This window comes from Anarhichas minor, unplaced genomic scaffold, assembly GCF_050575085.1.
Source record: "Anarhichas minor isolate MPS153535 unplaced genomic scaffold, ASM5057508v1 ptg000040l, whole genome shotgun sequence".
Classification (NCBI taxonomy): domain Eukaryota; kingdom Metazoa; phylum Chordata; class Actinopteri; order Perciformes; family Anarhichadidae; genus Anarhichas; species Anarhichas minor.
The window spans coordinates 7,964,875-7,982,799 of record NW_027466486.1 but is presented as its reverse complement, the minus strand read 5'-3'; positions in this window follow the sequence as shown (position 1 = coordinate 7,982,799).

Here is a 17,925-nt window from a genome sequence, read left to right as displayed (position 1 = left end):
CTAGACACATTGTGGATTCAACTACAGCTGTTTCCAGATGTTTCATGATGAGCAACCTCAGCTAAACTCGACCCTGCGTAAAGCTGTCAAAGTTCATGCATGGCCAAGTGAATTTATTCATTTATTCACCATATGCCTTGAAAATTTCAGGGGCGTGAACCTAAAAAAAAAGTTTTTGACCAAACAGCCAAACTGTTCCCATGCAGCAGCCCACGAAGAGCCGCAAGTCATTTCTGACGTTTCCCTAAAGTTTCCTTTGCCCCCTCCAAGTCTCAAAGGCATTCCTCAGTTGCAGCGAACAAACACAAGCCCTCCATATCCCCCTTCTCTTCCCAGCGGTCACCAACCTATTAGCTTGGGTTCAGGAGATAAGGTTTAGACAACAAAGCGGAGCTGCCAATCGGCTGGAGTGCGCCCTGCAGCCCCGGCGTCGGACTGTCTGCGCTCCGGTCAACTTGTTGATCCTCCGCCCTGCAGCTGCACTTCATTCTTCCTGTAAATATTCGCTGATTCGAAATGATTTACCAGTTTTTCCTTCATGCCAAAATTATGTTTATGACAGGCATGCAAAGAAACAAACTTTTTGTCTGACCTGTCCTTAAATCCTGACTTAACCAGTGGAGGATATTAAAATAAAACTTATTCCCCGTGCGCCTAAAACATGCTTTGTAGTAAACTGTAAAGATCCCAAACGAATAATATAATGCGCGTAGTAAAGGTCAGAGACTACGACTAACCGTTGAGGGGAAACAACAAAAACACTTTAATCGTGAGCTGAGTTGCAAAATCTGCCTTTTAAGTCCTTGTTGTTTTTCATTCAAGTCAAACTTACTCCCTTGATTCAAACCTTTTATTCCCCCAACCCTGCCTGTACAAACCGCCTTCTTTTACACAAAGTAGCCTACATTGAATTCAGCTTGTTTCACAGTCCGCGTCCTTCCAAGTAACAACAGCCGCGTTCCGCAATTCAAAGGCTTCCTCTCCACCGTCCCAACGTAGGAAAAGTCTGGCGCGCTACTCTTCTCCACCGGGTTGCCACGTGCCTGACGCGTGGAGGAGTGTTCACATCAAAGAGTGGCGCAGGGACTCTTGTTGCAGCTTTGGGGCGTGGTCTGCTGTTATACACCCCCAAACTGCAGCGATGTGGTGTCATTGGGAGTAGACGCGAAAAAGGGGGGGGGGGGGGGGGGGGGGGGGGTGAACTGCGATCTGCACAGGGTGAACATGCAACCAAAACACCACCAGCAAAATCTACTTCAATGGTGTTAAAGGTCTTGCAATGCAGTGTGGTGCCACGAGTAAGATCATCTTCATGATCTAATCAGCTAATCAGTTTTTTTAATAGTCAGGTAATTTATGTCTATAAAATGTCATAGAATAGTATAAAAAGCCATCATTTCCCAGACGCCAAGGTATCATCCTCAGAGTCCTGGTTTTATCCAATACTCCAAAGATATTTAGTTTACTATCATATACACATATTACAAACAAGTAGCACATCCTCATATTTGAGAAGCTGTAACCAGAGAATTGTTGTTAAATAATTAAGGTCAGATGTGTTACTGGACACATTTTATGCTCATTAAAAGCTCTCTGAAACAATCACAGATTCAGCATGTGTTCACCCGTTCGGAATGTGTCTTTTCTTTTTGTGAAAATGAAAACTACTGCATCAAGGTAGAGAGAAGCTCTGATTCAATCAGTCCCTGGCCTTGACTAAAATACATCTGGTCTGTCGCTGTCTGCCTCCCTATCCACCTCCCGCCTCTCTTCGGTCTCTCCTGTGGTCCAGATGGGGCTCTCTCTGCTCTCTGAGCAACAGCCATCGAGGCCTGGCTCCATTGTAACGTGAGAGGCTGCAGCAGGCACACGGGTAGGCAGGAAGCGCCGGGAGAGATGGATGGATGGGGGAGATGAGGTGGCCAGATTGGACTGGGAGACAAAGGCACCATGGCTGCCCGAGTGCCTTCCAGGCTGGTCGTGGAGTGGCCACTCCACGCCTCCCTGGAGGCCGGCCCTCCTCTGCCCCGCACACACCACCCCTCCACAGCCCACAGCTGGCTGCAGGAGATGAGACAGGAGGTAGAGGATGGAGGTGCACAGCTGAGCCATGGAAATATATATATATATATATAAAACGCCATTCCTCGCAACTCAAGTGTCGACAACTCAAGTGTCGACAACTCAAGCAACTGGTCGTCCGAAGTTGTTGAAAATCTGCTTTTTTTCAGTTAGAGTTGAACCACTCAGATCTTTTGGCCAGCGCGACAACCACCAACCAGTTGGCAGTGTGGAAAAGTTGGCTGCAGTTAAACTTTTGGGCAATATTGCCCGTTGGCATACAATCACACGCTAACATTGCTGTGTCGCCCACCTATCACGGCGGCACAGCTGTCACTGCAGCAAGCAGTCTGTACCCCAGTAATCAGATATCTGCAAATCTCCACTTTCACACAGGGAGTATGACAGTGTGGTTTCTAGTCGAACACTCTGTCAGAAGATGAAGTTGAAATTAGATTTTCTTTCTTTTTTGATGCGGCAGGGAGAACGAAGGTGTGTTTTCTGTCGCAGAGTTATGTTGCAGAAAATTATCAACATTATCATTTGGTATTAATGACCACTGAGTCACTTACTGCAGGGAGGTGACAGGCGCAGTGACAGCATAAGGCCATTTCACTGGGCCTTTGCTTGTCATCTCTTACAGATGCATCAGTGAGCAAATTGATGATGTTGGTGTCGTTTCAATCCCAGAGCGCAGGCGGTCAGGTTCCTCTATTCCAAGGGGAATTGAGAATGTACATGAGACCTGAAACTAGCTTCTGATACCACCTTGGCCTGGGACTTCTTGGATTCTGTGGTAACACGGTTTTGTGTGTGTCTTGAAGACACATACACATTTCACCCATGTAAATGTCGATGATCAGTGCCCTTTAACAGTTTTTTCAATTTATTTTTGCATTAAAGACAAAAGAAAAAAGTGAGTCATTAAAATCGTCGTGAATATGTTGCAGTTGAAAGTTCATCCTTGACCTTTGAACCAGTAGCGGACGAAACAATCTTGCTAGTATAGCTGTTCTGGAGCGTTTGAAAAAAAAAATCATGTAATATGATTGAAATTTCCGGAACAGGAATTAAATGGGCCGTGTGCTGAGATTGCTTTGTCAGCCATCATAAATATAACATATGCTACCGTAGCCTATATACTGTAATGACAGTTGATTCCTCTAGCATACAACAAACAGGAAGTCACTGTAGCATCGAAAGCTGCAGCATGACATCCAAAAATGACAGCTTTAGAAGCCAAATGATTTAATTAACTTAACAGGTAATCCTGGTTTATGGAGGTATGCAGTAACTTTGTTTTATTTATATCCCTACACAAATCGAGATATGTGGTTTTCACATTTGAGTCGGGGAATACCCGTTTTTGCTGACATAGCCGACAGTAATAAGTCACAAACGCTAACAATTAGAGGAACTACAATTTAGTTTTTCCGGGTATGTTGTGTTTTTTTTAGTGAAATGTGAAAAGTTCCCATCATTATCAGGTCAGATGTGACAGCCATATACCATTTGACCTCTTTTACTCCTCTCTTTATAAACTGGTGATACGTTAGTAAGCTAACGTTAACCTTTGTCAGATAGCTCAGTTACTTTAGCTAAGCAGCAGCTACACCTGGCAGTTACAGGGCGTAAATATTCAGCGATATAGTGTGGCGCACCCCGTTTCTATTAAGGGACGCGTGCTCTCCTCTTAGTAAGCACTTACGAAATAACTAGGCCTATGAAGAGCCGGTTGCAAGCGTTGGCTCCAGCGCCTTAAGTATGACAGTGTCCGGGTCACGATCCACTATTGTGACCCTCTCCAACACGTGCAGACAGAACAGATCAGGATATTTAGGACTGAGCTCTCCACCTCAGCAGTTTCCTTCTGCTGTATCTCTTTACTACAGCCGAGCCCACTTCCTTATAACTCAAAACCCTCTGACCACAGTCATCTCGCTCTTACTCAATCTTTATCTATTTATACAGCACAGAGGGAAGAGAGTTAATGTAGGAAACACGGTCCTTTCTGTGAAAACAGAGAACAGGTCCGTCGTGTCTGATTCATTGCTCTGTCTTGTGCCACTGCTGACCACCCATGCTTGCGCTGTTTCCACTGTGGTAAATTATGGTGTCTGATGTTTGGAGAAAGGTCGCACCAGTAGGCTATCAGCTACTATGGGCTGCTATAACAAATGTATTCTGGTGTAATTTGGGTGCTGGAAAAACAATGCACACATTTGTAAACAGAAGAAGCTACAGTTTCTTTTTCTGCTTTTCCGGGTTAAAATACGCATGGTCAAGAAATGTCTATATTAATTAATAAAGAGTCAAAATCCCACAAAGATTTTCTGATCATTTAGCAGAAATCTTCCGTCCACATGGACATGCCAAAATGCTCGAAAAACACTTCAATCTACTCTATTCTAAGCCAACAGTTTAACACCATAACTGCCAAGATGCTTTCCACTGTCGTTGAAGCATTATTTATTGTTTACAGAGCAAGTGTGAAAAATGTAGTGCACCAGCAAGTCCAGATTTTTCTACTGTGGCTGTGTCCAAAATCATTCACTCAACCTCTCATTCACTATCTTTCGGCATTATGGCAATTCTAAATAGATATAGGACAGGGCCGTAACCAGGATCTTAGAAACACTGAGGTCATAAATCAAAGCCCTCCCTGGGGCACCCCCACAGTTTCACTCAGCTTTACGGAGTGTTTTAGAGTGTCTTAACTCACTGTTTCGGTTTTTACGGCCCTTAACTTTACTGTTTTGGTTCACTCCCACCGCTCTCATTGTGTCAGTTTTGTTCACAGCAGGAAGCTGTTTTCAGTGGGGACCCCCCCCCCCTCCCCTCCCCCTCCCCCAAATTCACAGAAAAAACTCACGGACATGTCCTCACTGTCCTCAGTGTGGGCTACGGCACTGGCAGGGGGCTCTTTAAGTCCTTCATTTAATTGTCTAAATCGGTTACTTTGTCTGAGCAATGCATGATGTAATTAGCTGTTGATTGTGCTTTTTATGAAGTCGGATAATTTGACTCCACTAGAGTTAATAACTCTCAGCAGACTTATGGATAATAGTAGAGAATGATACGTACATTATCTGGTGAGCTTTTCTCCATTCTCGCACTTTCATTTCCAGACTTGTGCACTTTGGAGAGACTTTTAAATAAACAGTGGTTCAAAATGTTGCCACAGACGTGGAACCCGAGCACGGGTCGCCGTGATTCCAAGAGCTGCTGAAGATGTCTTGTCGTCCCCTCACATGCAGATTTGCCGCTGTAAGCACGTTGAAGTGGTCAGGTGGATCATTGAGAGCCAGTGCTTTTAACTGATCACAACAACAAAGGTTCTCACGGCCCTAATCCTCTTTGGCTCTTATCTCTCACCCCTCCTCGCCCTCCACCCATCTCATCGGCTCAGTAGGATCAGACCCACCAGCACAGACTTTCTCATGCCTTTCCCTCTTGGTATGCTTTTAATATCCCTATTACTTTCTCTTTCTCGTTCCTCTCAGATTATCTGTCTCGCGCCGTCATCGTTTTCTCTCTCTGTCTTTTCTTTGTCTCCATTTCTTTTCTGCCTCTCTCACTTTTACCAGTTTTATCTGCTCTTTCCCACCAAGGGCATCTGGGTCTTAAAGGACCCTCTCCACACTAACAAAAGCTGAGTCACTTTTGAAATGAAGAGCAGAGTCTTTGAACGACACTTGCTAAGCCCCATTTTAAGTGAAGCTTCAGTCTCTTATCAACAATAGCTTCAGCCCTGTGTGTGGACTATGATCAAGCATAAAGGCGGTTCATTCAGGACGGTGGGAAACGAAGCAGCAGCGGGAGAGAAAAAAAGCATTTGAATAACAACTTTCTTCAGCTGTGGCATCTTTAAATCTTTGTGATGTAATTATATTAAATCCTCAAAACCTGCTGTGCTTCATATTGCCACCAGTTTTTACTTCCCGACATGACAAGCTCCACTACAGTTAGTGCAGCCAACACAGGTTAATGTGGCCATTTACTTTGATATCAGTAGAATGAATCAACCTTTAAAGGCTATTAGTGTTGTTAAAAATGCCCCAGAGGGAGCAGCTATGGCTCGTGTATTTCCAGGATCTGTGTATGTGTTGCAGTTAGCTTTAGATTATTGGGATTTATTGGAGTAACAAGCTAATGGAATTAAGGTGGTGGATTTCATGCGCCGTTGCCAAGATTCAGCATTAAAAGGATGTGTGCTGAATAAATAGTGCTTTAAGTAGATGAGATTCCGACACGGGAGAGATGCGCTTGTCAGGGCAGCATTGTCTGCTTGGCTCCTGAGCCAGTGAAACTGTCAAGTGTGCTGCTGGCCACGGATAGACGGATGGATGGAGGATTCAGAAAGCGGATTTCTCTTCTTAAAGTGCATTTTTTTTAGAAGCTGAAGTTGACAAACTCTTCAAATGCTGAAAGCAAAGAAACTTTCTTCTCATATCTAGTTTGCGCACGAGGCAGTTCTGAAAAGAACTGCTGGAAGCGCACCTAAAGACACCAACACCCTCTTGATGAAAAATCAAGGATTTCTATACAGATCTATATTTGCCAGCTAATTACGTACATGAATAGCAGAATCAAAACGAAATCCAAATATTTACCAAAATAAACTCATGTTTTGTTTCATTTCTCCGTCAGCGGTGCCAGAACAGAGTCCTCTCCATTACAGATAATTCATCTGATGTTTGTGTTTGTTGGTGGATTAGCTGGGAGGCGTTGCTGTTGGCCCAGGCTGTAAAACACTCTCATCTGTATTTTAATGGACTATGAAGCAGTGGGAGGATGTGGCGCCGTGCCACAATTTCACAGTGAAAGAGGGGATCGTATGTAGCAGGTAATCTATTTGTGAGAGTGTTTTATCCATATAAATGGAATTAGTGGATGGTTTTGACAACATATTAAAAAGGCAACAGTGAGTGTGTGCGCGCGTGTGCCTCCGTGCTCGAAGAGCCATATTTGATCGGTCCTAATTGGGATCTCTGTGCAGAATGTTTGTTTGCTTTAATGACGCCGAGGATGCGAGGTAAAATAAAAAATAATGAAACGCATTGGTATGAAATTAGAGGGCACACAGACTTGAAGTGGGAGTGGATTCACAAAATACACATGGCATGAAATCAACACTGAAAGAGACACAGCTGTATGTGGATGTATGTACCGTGTATGTATACCGTGTGAAGTACATTAGCGACTGTGAGTGAGATGGAGGTGATTATGTGAGGTAGTACGATGGTGTCTTTTCACAGGAGCATCTATACATTTGATTTAAATGTTCAATCTTCGCTGCCAGTTTCCCGTTACGATAAAGGAGTTGGTCACAGAACTGGCAGATGCCTTATTTCCTAGATTTCGCAGCAAACGTTTGAAAGTTGAAAGCAAAATGACAGCATGCATGCGTTACACACACACAGACACACACAGGCACACACACACACACACACACACACACACACACACACACATACACACAGAGAGCTTGCAGATGGTAGGGTCTCTCTAACCCGACTCTTTGTAGCCCTCTCACAGTATGAGTAGGGGAGGAAAAGGCTTGTCTTTTATCAGGCGCTGAACGCAGCAGTGTTGACATTGGGATGGCACCTAATTAGGTTAGGCCCAGCACAGCATGCATGGTTAACTAGGCTGGCCTAGGCCTCGGGCTCCACAGATCCCAAGGTGAATGCCACACTGCAACTGAGAAATGATACCTACGACTGGTAATGCCTTTCCGACGTTATCCATCTTCTAAAAATATGACCACAAGAAATACACACAGCCGCAGTTATTTTTCCTTTCCCTCTGCAATTAGCAGGTGAAACTCTTGGAGCTGGCAGAGTTTGATAAATGTGCCAGTTCTGTTCGGGGAGGTGGGATTCAAACAAAAGCCAAGTTTTGTCTATCAAAGTTACAGTTCCCATTACGTTTTATAAAAAGGTCTAATGGACTAAATAGACTTTATATATTTTGTTAAGATTGGGATTTTGAAATGATTCTTCTGAGGGCAGAATAGAGGTGTGTGGTGATTATGAAGCAGGAGGTTAGTTGTCAACAATTTATTACAACTTGGGTTCATTTTTGGAGCTCTGGAGAGTAATTGATCAGATCTCGGAATGCGTCAATTTTTTGCTGAAATCGGTCCAATGGGTCAGGGGATAAGACAGGTTATTGTGTTATCATAGCTGGAAGAACAAACGTGACGATAAATACATTTTAATAAACTGTAGTTGTCCTTTTATTACAGAGGGAGGTCCCAGTATGCATGGGTTTGGTGGCTTGCAGGTCAAAAGCTGTGTAGACATCTGGGCTAAAGTTACAATAAGTATTATTTCTATAGAATATCATTGTTTTGATTTTTACTGTATTTGTCTAATTGCTTTAATTTGAACTCCAGTAAAAAACAACAACTGTTGATGTAATAATTTTTAAATCAAATAAAAATTGTAAATCAATGGATTACTTCATCTCTTACTTTCTGACTTCCAAAGCCCACAGGTTCCTAATGAAGACGTAAATCTTTAAAAACACAAGGCCGAGTCATTTACTAGAACAGCTCGGTGCTGTAGTTAAACAAACATTACTCAAACAGAATGTGCATGTGTTGGGTTCTTTTAGTTGGGATTTCGTGTGAGTGTTTACAGCAGCAGGACAATATATGTGAGGTTGGCTCAGAATAAACTGCATTGCCCATTGTCATCATAATGAAAGGAACACACCGACCAGTGCAATAATGTGATTTTGGACAACAGTGGAGGTATATGGAACAGTGGAATACAATATTTTGACAATGATTTGTAGATTTCTGCTTTTTCATGCAATTGATTGGCAATAAGCAAAACATATAGAATATTACCAGACTCGTTCTTTGTTGTCTGCCAGTTTTAAAGTCGGTCCGTTTTAACTCTGTTTCATCTGATAGACAGAGCGTCTCTCGACTCTCAAATTACTGGGGAGCACCAGTTTAAAGCACCATAACTATCAGGGCTTAATTAAAATGCCATATTCGTAAATGAAAATAGTCAGTGGACTAAAGGACCATGTGGGACAGAGGGAGGCTGACAGAAGCCCTGTTTGGGTTTAGTTTCACAGTCCTCTTACTTCCCCCAAGGGGCTGCGCTTTGTAGCATCATTAACAGTTTCCTTGTGTGGAATCCCCTTCTCTGATTCCATTTCCGCTTTATTGCCAGTTTGGCCTCATTCAAGTGAAATGGTCAAGCTGGAAAGGGGATGTGAGCTGAAAAAAAGAGGATGTGTTCTGGGAGCATCCAACCTTTGTGACATGTGACATGGATGATTAATAAAAAAATGATATTTTGACTGATTGCTGCTTCAATATGTAACAATGTATCAGTGTTGATGGGGGATGGAGATGTGCATTGCGAGACTGGCAACAGAACATCTCGACCACTTAAGGTCACATTAGCTCCTCACAGGTGTCAGGGAATTAAATGAGATCATTTGGATGTCTGAGAGTGGGTAAAAGGAGGAGAGGAGTGTCTGGGCTGCTTATAAAGAAAGACAGAAGGAGAGCACAGCAAGGAGGAGGAGGAGGGAGAGTAATAGGAAGAGAACAGGAGGGTAGGAAGAGGAGGGGTAGTCCGGTCATGCTCAAGCCAGTCTTTGGGAGAGAAGAGGGGGGAAAAGAAAGGAGAGCGCTTTGCAAGCCACCCAGGCTTCATTACCACGTCAATCTGAAGAGAGAGAGATATAGAGAGGGAGAAACAGGCCGGCCAGGGCCCAGCAGTGGGGCCGGATCCATATGGTGCTGCCGGCTCTGGAATGAATAGTGAATGGAGCGGCTGGGCGCTGGGCTGCTGGAATCTGCCTCCAAGCCTTTGTGAACAGGATGACCAAAGACAAGAGGGAGCTCTGCAGATGGCCCGGGCTATAAATAGGTAGCTAGTCTATCTCCGTGCTGTCACTCTTCTTGTCTATCTGCCTCCCAGCTTCCCCTCACCCCACCCCACATGCTGCCAGGCCCCTGGACACCAGTAAAATCCAGGAAATAAAAGCCGATGGTTGCATTCCTCTATGATATCGCCACCAGGCTGAGAGCCTCAGTCGTCCTCTCTCTCTCTTTTTTTTTTCTCCAACCACCCCGTCTTCAAACATTCATCATTCAGATTTGTTACAGATGCAGGAGAGGGATGGGACTCAGTGTGCGTTTGAAAGCGTGTGAGTGTGGCCCGCACTGCAGGGAGGGAAAGTGGCTAAGTTGCTCAAACACAAGCCGAAGAAGGCAGGGAGATTGAGCAGTTGTGTTTTCAGTCCAAACTTCTCGCAGATGGACTTTAAAGTGAGTGATAAATCCATGTCCAGATTGAGGGTCCTTTTGTCATTAAACTAAGCCTTAGCACTGCTGTCCATCTGGCTCTGTGTATATATATGTGTGTGTGTGTGTGTGTGTGTGTAGACACTGGACATGATCCGGTAGCGGGAAGAGCACTACAAGCCTTCCTTTTTAAGTGTTGCTGACTGTAGCAAACTATAAGCTAGCCTTCTGCTCTTACTTCTTATGCACTTTCTTTCTCACACAAGCACACACACACACACACACACACACACACACACACTCACCAACTCACATGCACACACACACGCACAGTTTACCCCCAGTTCTTGTAAACACATCTCGAGGCCAGCGTGTGCCTCATCTATAACAGTCCCAGACTCTGAGGTGCCTGATCTGTGAGCTAACGCCAAAGATAATTGTTAGGAGTGATGGAGCTCAGAACCAGACCTGCGGAGAAAGAGTGGGAGATGACGTGTGCGTGCGCGTGTGTGTATGGTGTGTGTGTATGTGTGTGTAGGTGTGTGTGTGTAAGAAGTAACCCACTAGTAAACAGTGAAGCAAGTGGCCTGGATGACTTACGTCTGGACCACACAGAAAAAGGCATCAGTTCAGGCTGGAGCTGTGGCATCGCAACTGAGAGACAGACAGACAGACAGACAGTGAGAGAGAGAGAGCTCTTTCCAAATTTACCAGGTTTCTGTACCATCCAATACATTGGGATGTTCCAAGTTTTATTGTTTTGTCCAGTTGGAGTTGCGTACCAGCTGCTGTGTGTGTGTGTGTGTGTGTGTGTGTGTGTGTGTGTGCGCTCTAAACACCCTTCTAACATCTATTGGCTCTCTTGTGGTGAAAGCAGCAGGTGCTCACCGCAGGCGACATCACCGGGTCAGCCACAGATGTGATGCAACGACTCAGCTTGATGACATCATCGCCCTGCATCTCCTTGTTAGACTTGTTCGGGCCTTCCCGCAGCTTGCATGTGTGTGTGTGTGTGTGTGTGTGTGTGTGTGTGTGTGTGTGTGTGTGTGTGTGTGTGTGTGTGTGTGTGCACTGGGAAAAATATCTTCAGCCTTAAAGAATATTAAAATCATATTTTTTCCCCTAAAATGATCTTCCAAAAGCTAATTAGCAGATAATTTCAGTTGTTTCCAATACGTATCAAATTGTTTCAAGATTTTATCGAGGTCAAGTAATATCTTGAACATATTTTCACCCATTTTGACGTGAAACTGCTTTGGAAACAATTACCTCTAGCAGCGGGCATTGTTCTGTCTCTAAATGAAACCAAGAATAAATGGCTTGTTAAGACGGATCTGTTTTGATGTGCTTTTTTTTGGGAGAAAACTCTTTAAAAAGTATTTTCCAGAAGAGGCCCTCCATCTGTTCAAACTCCAGCAGACACTTTGTATCTGTATCTTCACTCCTAGAAGACGATACAGAGCAGAGACAGATGAATCTGTGTGACTTATCTGGCCAAACAGTCAGATATGCTTGCTGTGAAAATAAGAAATACAGTGTTTATCAGCTGGAGTGAGTTTTTTGTTTTGGTGCGTGGCAACAGTCATTATCCATCACAGTGGTGTTGTGTTGTGTCACAGCAACCCAGAGGTTGTCAAGTGTCTGTGACTATGGCTGCAGTGTTCATCCCTGAGAAATATCAACCGCGCTCTACGCAGATCAACATGAAAATATCACAAACGCTCGAGTTAAGTGGAGAAAAAGGTCATGAAATTGCAACATACTCTGTCATTAGAAGGGCACAGTGTCGTTATATTACATGAGTTATTACAAAGATAAAAAAAACCACATTATTTGTTTTGACCTCAAGTTTGTGCTGGTGTTGTCACTCTGTGCGTGCATATCTGTCCATCCGTCTGCTAAAAGCTTTGACTCGCAGTTGGCCAGGGTGTGATTCAGCTCACCTCCGTGCTGTTCAGGCTTTAGGAGGTGAGGGACTTATAGTAGGTTTAGACCAAAGCAAACAGGAGACCACCATAGTGGGAGGGGGATGAAGGAGATAGAGGGAAGCAGGACAGATGGGGCAGGGATCAAGGCCGTGCGTCTCTCTGTCCGTCTGCCTCTCTGCTACTCTCTTTGACTTGTCTTCTTCTTTTTGGTTCAGGTCTTTTAGTCATTATGTGGGACCAGATGACAACCAGCCTGCCAGCCTGTGAGTGTCTCTCATTATGATCACAGATGTCTTCTCACCACTGCTCCTAAGCTCTCCTTATATTACTTTTTCTATGATATTACCTATTTCTCAGATATTGTTTGTTATTTTGCACACTACTTTGGGTAGAAAGGATTTCACCCAGCAGAGAGTTAATCGGGCAACCTGCCTTTCCCATGACCCCCCCCCCTCACCACCACCTACACATGCACATAGAAAGCACCAGAAAATGACAGACAGTGAGACAGAAGTTGTTTTTGTCTTTTCCTTTTTCTCCCTCGCCTCCGCATATGGTCATCCGTTCTGCCTGTCTATCGGTCTGTCTGTCATTACAGTAAATCAGAGGGCTCTCCGGCTTTATCCGAGCGTCCTTCTGGCTGAGACGGCTGCAGCAGATGTTGGAGCCTGGGACAAAATGGATTTCCCCCCGCTGAGAGCAGCTTTTCTTGCCCTCCTTAATGGAGGCTCCTTGAAATGCTAATGCCCCACCATTAGTATAGCGGTGGTCTAGCATAGTGATGGTGGGAAAAAAAGGAAAGACCGCGATCCCGACTGAAAAACCTTTGTCGCTGAACAACCCCCGGGAAAACATACTTTACTGATCCGGACAGACAAGCGTCCAGTGGAGGTTTGAGAAAGAGACAGCAAGAGAGGGAGATATTTGTCCCACCACACACAGAGTTAGGGTGTGTGATGGCATCTCATCCACTGGCCTCCTCCCCTTTTCCTCCTCTGTCTTTCAACCCCCTCCATCCCTTCCTCAAAGTTCAGCTCAAAAGAGGGATAATGATAATCGAGCATATGAATGGAACAAAAAAAAAAAAGGAGAAGAACCAATTTCTACTTTGCACCAAGCACTGGCATTTAAAGGATCAGGCGGCGATTCCAAAATTACGAGGCTTAACTCGTTGAAACCATTTGATGATCAGCCGCTGCTTGCTGTTATCGGAGGAATCAAACGGCGAAAAGCAAAAGCTGCTTTGCTGAACAGCATGTACCACATGTTTTCACTCCTGGAGGCGTGCTGCAGGTACAGAGGAGGAGGAGGAGGACAGCAGTTGTAGGAGTTTATGTTTGTCTGTTTTGTGCAAAGAGGCAGCTTACGAGCAGATGAAAGCGTTTGCAGGTACAAATGTGGCAAATATCGAAGAAGAAGCAGCTTCGATGGCTACCTTCACATTCTCATGCAAATCTGTGGATGTAACACTGACTTCTGTGTGTAAGGCTAGAAGAGGCTTTTTGCCCTTTTGCTATTTCTTGTCTAACCGCCCTCTCTCTCTCACACACACATGCTCACAGATTTATCGCTCTGGACACTCTTGTCCCTGTCAGCAGCTGGCAGGCTGAGTCTTTTTGAGCTTGTGTGTGTATGAATGCTTGTGCACGGATGTGTGTGTGTGTGTGTGTGTGTGCAGAGCCCCAGTAAAGCCTGCTGCTCTGCTCTGCTGTGCTGGCCAGGCCATGTGGCCACTTTAAAGCTCCTTTCTGAGAGTCCTGTGAAGTTGTTAAGGAGCTCCTCTACACTGGCAGTTGGCTCTGGGAATCCCTCTGCCAGCTGTAGCCTGCACACACCCCTCCCTGCTTCACTTCCCTCTCTCTGTCTCTCATGTCCTCCCTCTCATGCTTACACTTGCTCCGTTTCTCTGTCTTCACTCCCATTTCTGTCCTTTCTTTCCCCCTGTATTCGTTTGTCGCCTGCTCTCCGTCTCTCTGTCTGTTTCTCCCTCTCCCCCGTTTCTCTCTCTCTCTCTCTCTCTCTCTCTCTGTCTGTTCCTGGTTCTGACCGCGGTATCTGCATAATCTGTGTAGTGAAACATCATTGCGGACCTTCTGTCTCTTCTGGCAGCGGTCCGGCTGCACATGTTTTCTCCTGTATACCTGCTCAGATCGCTGGAAATGCACTTTGGCAACCAACACGGAGCCACGTGTGGCAATGATGGCTGTTTAGAAAAAAAGTCTGAGGAACATTTGCAGAAAACAGATGAGCTGCAGGGAATAAATTGCAGCACTAATTCTGCAAATAATATAGCTTAGTAGATGTTTTCTGTATATATTTATTCTAGTTTCACTCTCTCACACTTTCAGATTTTTGGACTGGCTCACACACACACACACACGCACACACACACGCACACACACACACACACACACACACACACAGGCGCTGGAAGGTCGCATCCCTCTTTGAATTTGGCTGACCTTTCATCGAGAGCAGAGAGCAGGTGCACCTGTGTCCTGTTCCCTGGCTCATACTCCCAAGGTCTGCAGTGCACATCTGCTTGAGTGCACTTGCTTGTACACACAAGGAGGACATTTGCTTGTATTGTCATCAACTCCATTTGCGGCAGAAGTCCCCGCAGGGTCATGGATGAATTGTTGAAGAAGGACAACGTCTCCAATATCTATTCGCTGATATGCTGACATTCACTGAGGGTACTTGGAAAGTATTTTTTTCACTGAGGTACTTTTCATTCTGTACCGATCATGCAGCGGCTCTTATTCTAAATGGATTCATCACTGACATGACCGATGCTTGTATGCTTTTATGTGGCTTTTATGTCCCAGGTTTATGTTCTCAAAGATGTCATACAGAAGTGAATCACCGCTTAATCACATTCATTTATTGCTCAGCTGACTCAATGTCAGGACCCTGAAAGAATAATCATTTTAAAGTGTGTTTTTGAATACAACTGACAGAAACGTATCAATTAAAGGGATAACCAATAGATGATATTTTTTATTTCGAGGTCAGTCTTGCAATACAAATAATATATGTTGTTAAATAAAGTTATAAAATGACTTCATTTTGACTTGTTTCCTGAACATTTTTAGAAAAGATGAGAGAAAATTTGACGACCACGTTCTCTTGTTTTACTTCAGGACTCTAGACTCGATTGAGCAACTTTTTCAGAATAAACATTTTCCGCTCTTTGTAAACTAGACAGGACTCCTCTAATTATCGGCTGACAGACAAGGTTTGGAGCTCCTGCCGACTGTCCTCCATCCTCCCGCCCATTCCTCTTCCTCTTGCTACTCCTCTCCTCATCCTCTCCTCCTCCCATCCTCTTCTTTCTCCAGAGACGGCCGTGCAAGCTGGCGTCCTTTCACTCCACAGATGTCTCTGTTCCTATAGGGCTCTCGCTGCGAGGAGATGTGTTGGCAATCCTGTGAAACACACCTAGAACACGCGCCCGGGCACACACACACATTCGCAGACGCTCGCAGAAACACCCAAACACACGGTGTGATACTGCTGTTGTCGCTGCTGGAGTCGATGTCTGTGAAGACTCTCTCATCTTCGCTCCCTTACTCTCTTGTTCCTTCCTTTTCCTGTGTGTTTCCGTTCAAAAGACAGACTGGGAAAAGTGAAGAGAAGAAGCAGAATGTGTGTGTGTAAGTGTGTGTACGCACAACACATCCTGTGTGACAACCTGGTGTAACCTGGATCCGCCAGAGCTCTCAAGTTGGGTGTGAGGAGGTTGTCATCATATACCTGAGGCTGGCAGGATTAACACCTGTTATGAGCGTGAGTGTGTCATGTATGTTTGTCAGCAAGCATCTCACTGTATTCATTGAGGATTTTACCTTTTAGGTGTGATTTGAGATGCAAAGAAACTTGCAAGAAGTCATCAAGTGAGGCTGAGTTCCTGGACTAAACCACGAGAAGAAGTTCTCAGTAGTGACGAGAGACACTGGATACGGCTAATACCGATGATGCCTTGTGAAGTGAACTTTGGCGCGTGAAGTTTTGTTTGCATATTTCATCCGTTTTTCCTCAAATGTGCTGCGTGTGTCCGTGACGCCTGTTTAGGCTAACATGTTGGTGTGTTTTTCTGTTTTCAGCAGTCGTGCTCTGATATGTTCTCTTGTTGGCTGTACTGTTGTGTGTCACTCTGTGTGTGTGTGTGTGTGTGTGTGTGTGTGTGTGTGTGTGTGTGTGTGTGTGTGTGTGTCCACAGCATGGCAGTCCATCTGTCTCCAGGAGAGCAGCTTCCTGTTCTCTCCCTCTCATCTCTGCCACTGCAGGAACACACAACCTGGTCTGACATCCGCTTACACACACACACACACACACACACACACACACACACACACACACACACACACGCACGCACCAACACACATGTATATATACCTTCTGTCTGTCTATCTGTCTGTATGTTTGCCGACACACATTTGTCTGTCTGTCTTTCCGCACACATCCCCATAAAGCTCATCAAAGCCAGTCATCTGCCTTCCTTCTGTCTCTCTGTCTGCCTGTGTGTCTGCCCATCTATTTGTCTGTCATCCAAACGGTCACAAATGATGGGGTGCGGTGTGGGGTGGGGGGTGGGGGGGGGTTCACACGTGCCATTTGGCGTCCCCAGCTGAAGCTCAATAGAGTGCTAAATGGCAGGGACACAAAATGGCTGCAACAAAGTAGCTGCAGCAAAATGGCGACAGATGGGAGGTGAGGAATTGAGTCAAAGGTTTCGGGATCTCTCGGGCATTGTCTCGGTTGTGATTATTATAAAGTCCGTGTGAAGTTCAAGGAGGATGCATCAGCCGTGTTGACTCTCTATTCGAGACGAGCTGATCGATCGCCTTCACTGCTGGCCGGGGTGGTTTACAATGATTGTTCCATAGATCCTTGTTTGCTGGATGGAGAACAGCGGTGCCGGGAATGTGTGCGAGTGTAGCATGTGTATGTGGGTGTGCGTGTGTGTCCGAGGGGGACATTGATTGGTGCTATTTCTGCTTTGCCACATGACAGATGCAGCCTGTTCACAGCAGAAACGTCAATGCCCACACCTGCTTGGGTGGTGGATGCGAGGCATCACTGACGATTGCCTCTGTGGAGCCAGACTGAGAGACTGACAAAGTAGGAGGAAGGACTTTGTTAGGATGCAGAAATCAAGCAGAATGTGAATTATCACTGTGGCACAACATCAGCACTTTATTAAATACGAGTATGTGTGTCTTAAAATCAAGAATTGTAAAATGTCAATTCTGTCGTCAACAGTTGTTCTTTGTTGCTGTGAGTGCAGTGTAGAGGTGAAAACAGCCAATGTTTAAACAAATATGGTTGTGTATGACTCTCCTTTACAGTTGGGAGAAATGATCATACACCGCATGCTGCGCCTGCAGATCCATCCAGTGCGATCAGCTTCCAGATCTACTCCATCGTAGGGCAATCTGTTGACTGTTGATTCAAAAGAAAGATAACCCTATATAATTGTATCCCTGTATATATATATATATATGTGTTAACCACACAGTTTGCAGATTACAAATACAGAGAGAGATAGAGAGAGAGAGAAAATCGTGATGAAGACTTTTCTGGCAGATAGAACTGTTTTAAATGAGGCGAAAAAAAAAGAGAGCCAGCCCTAAGCGTTGGGGCGTGTTTGACGCA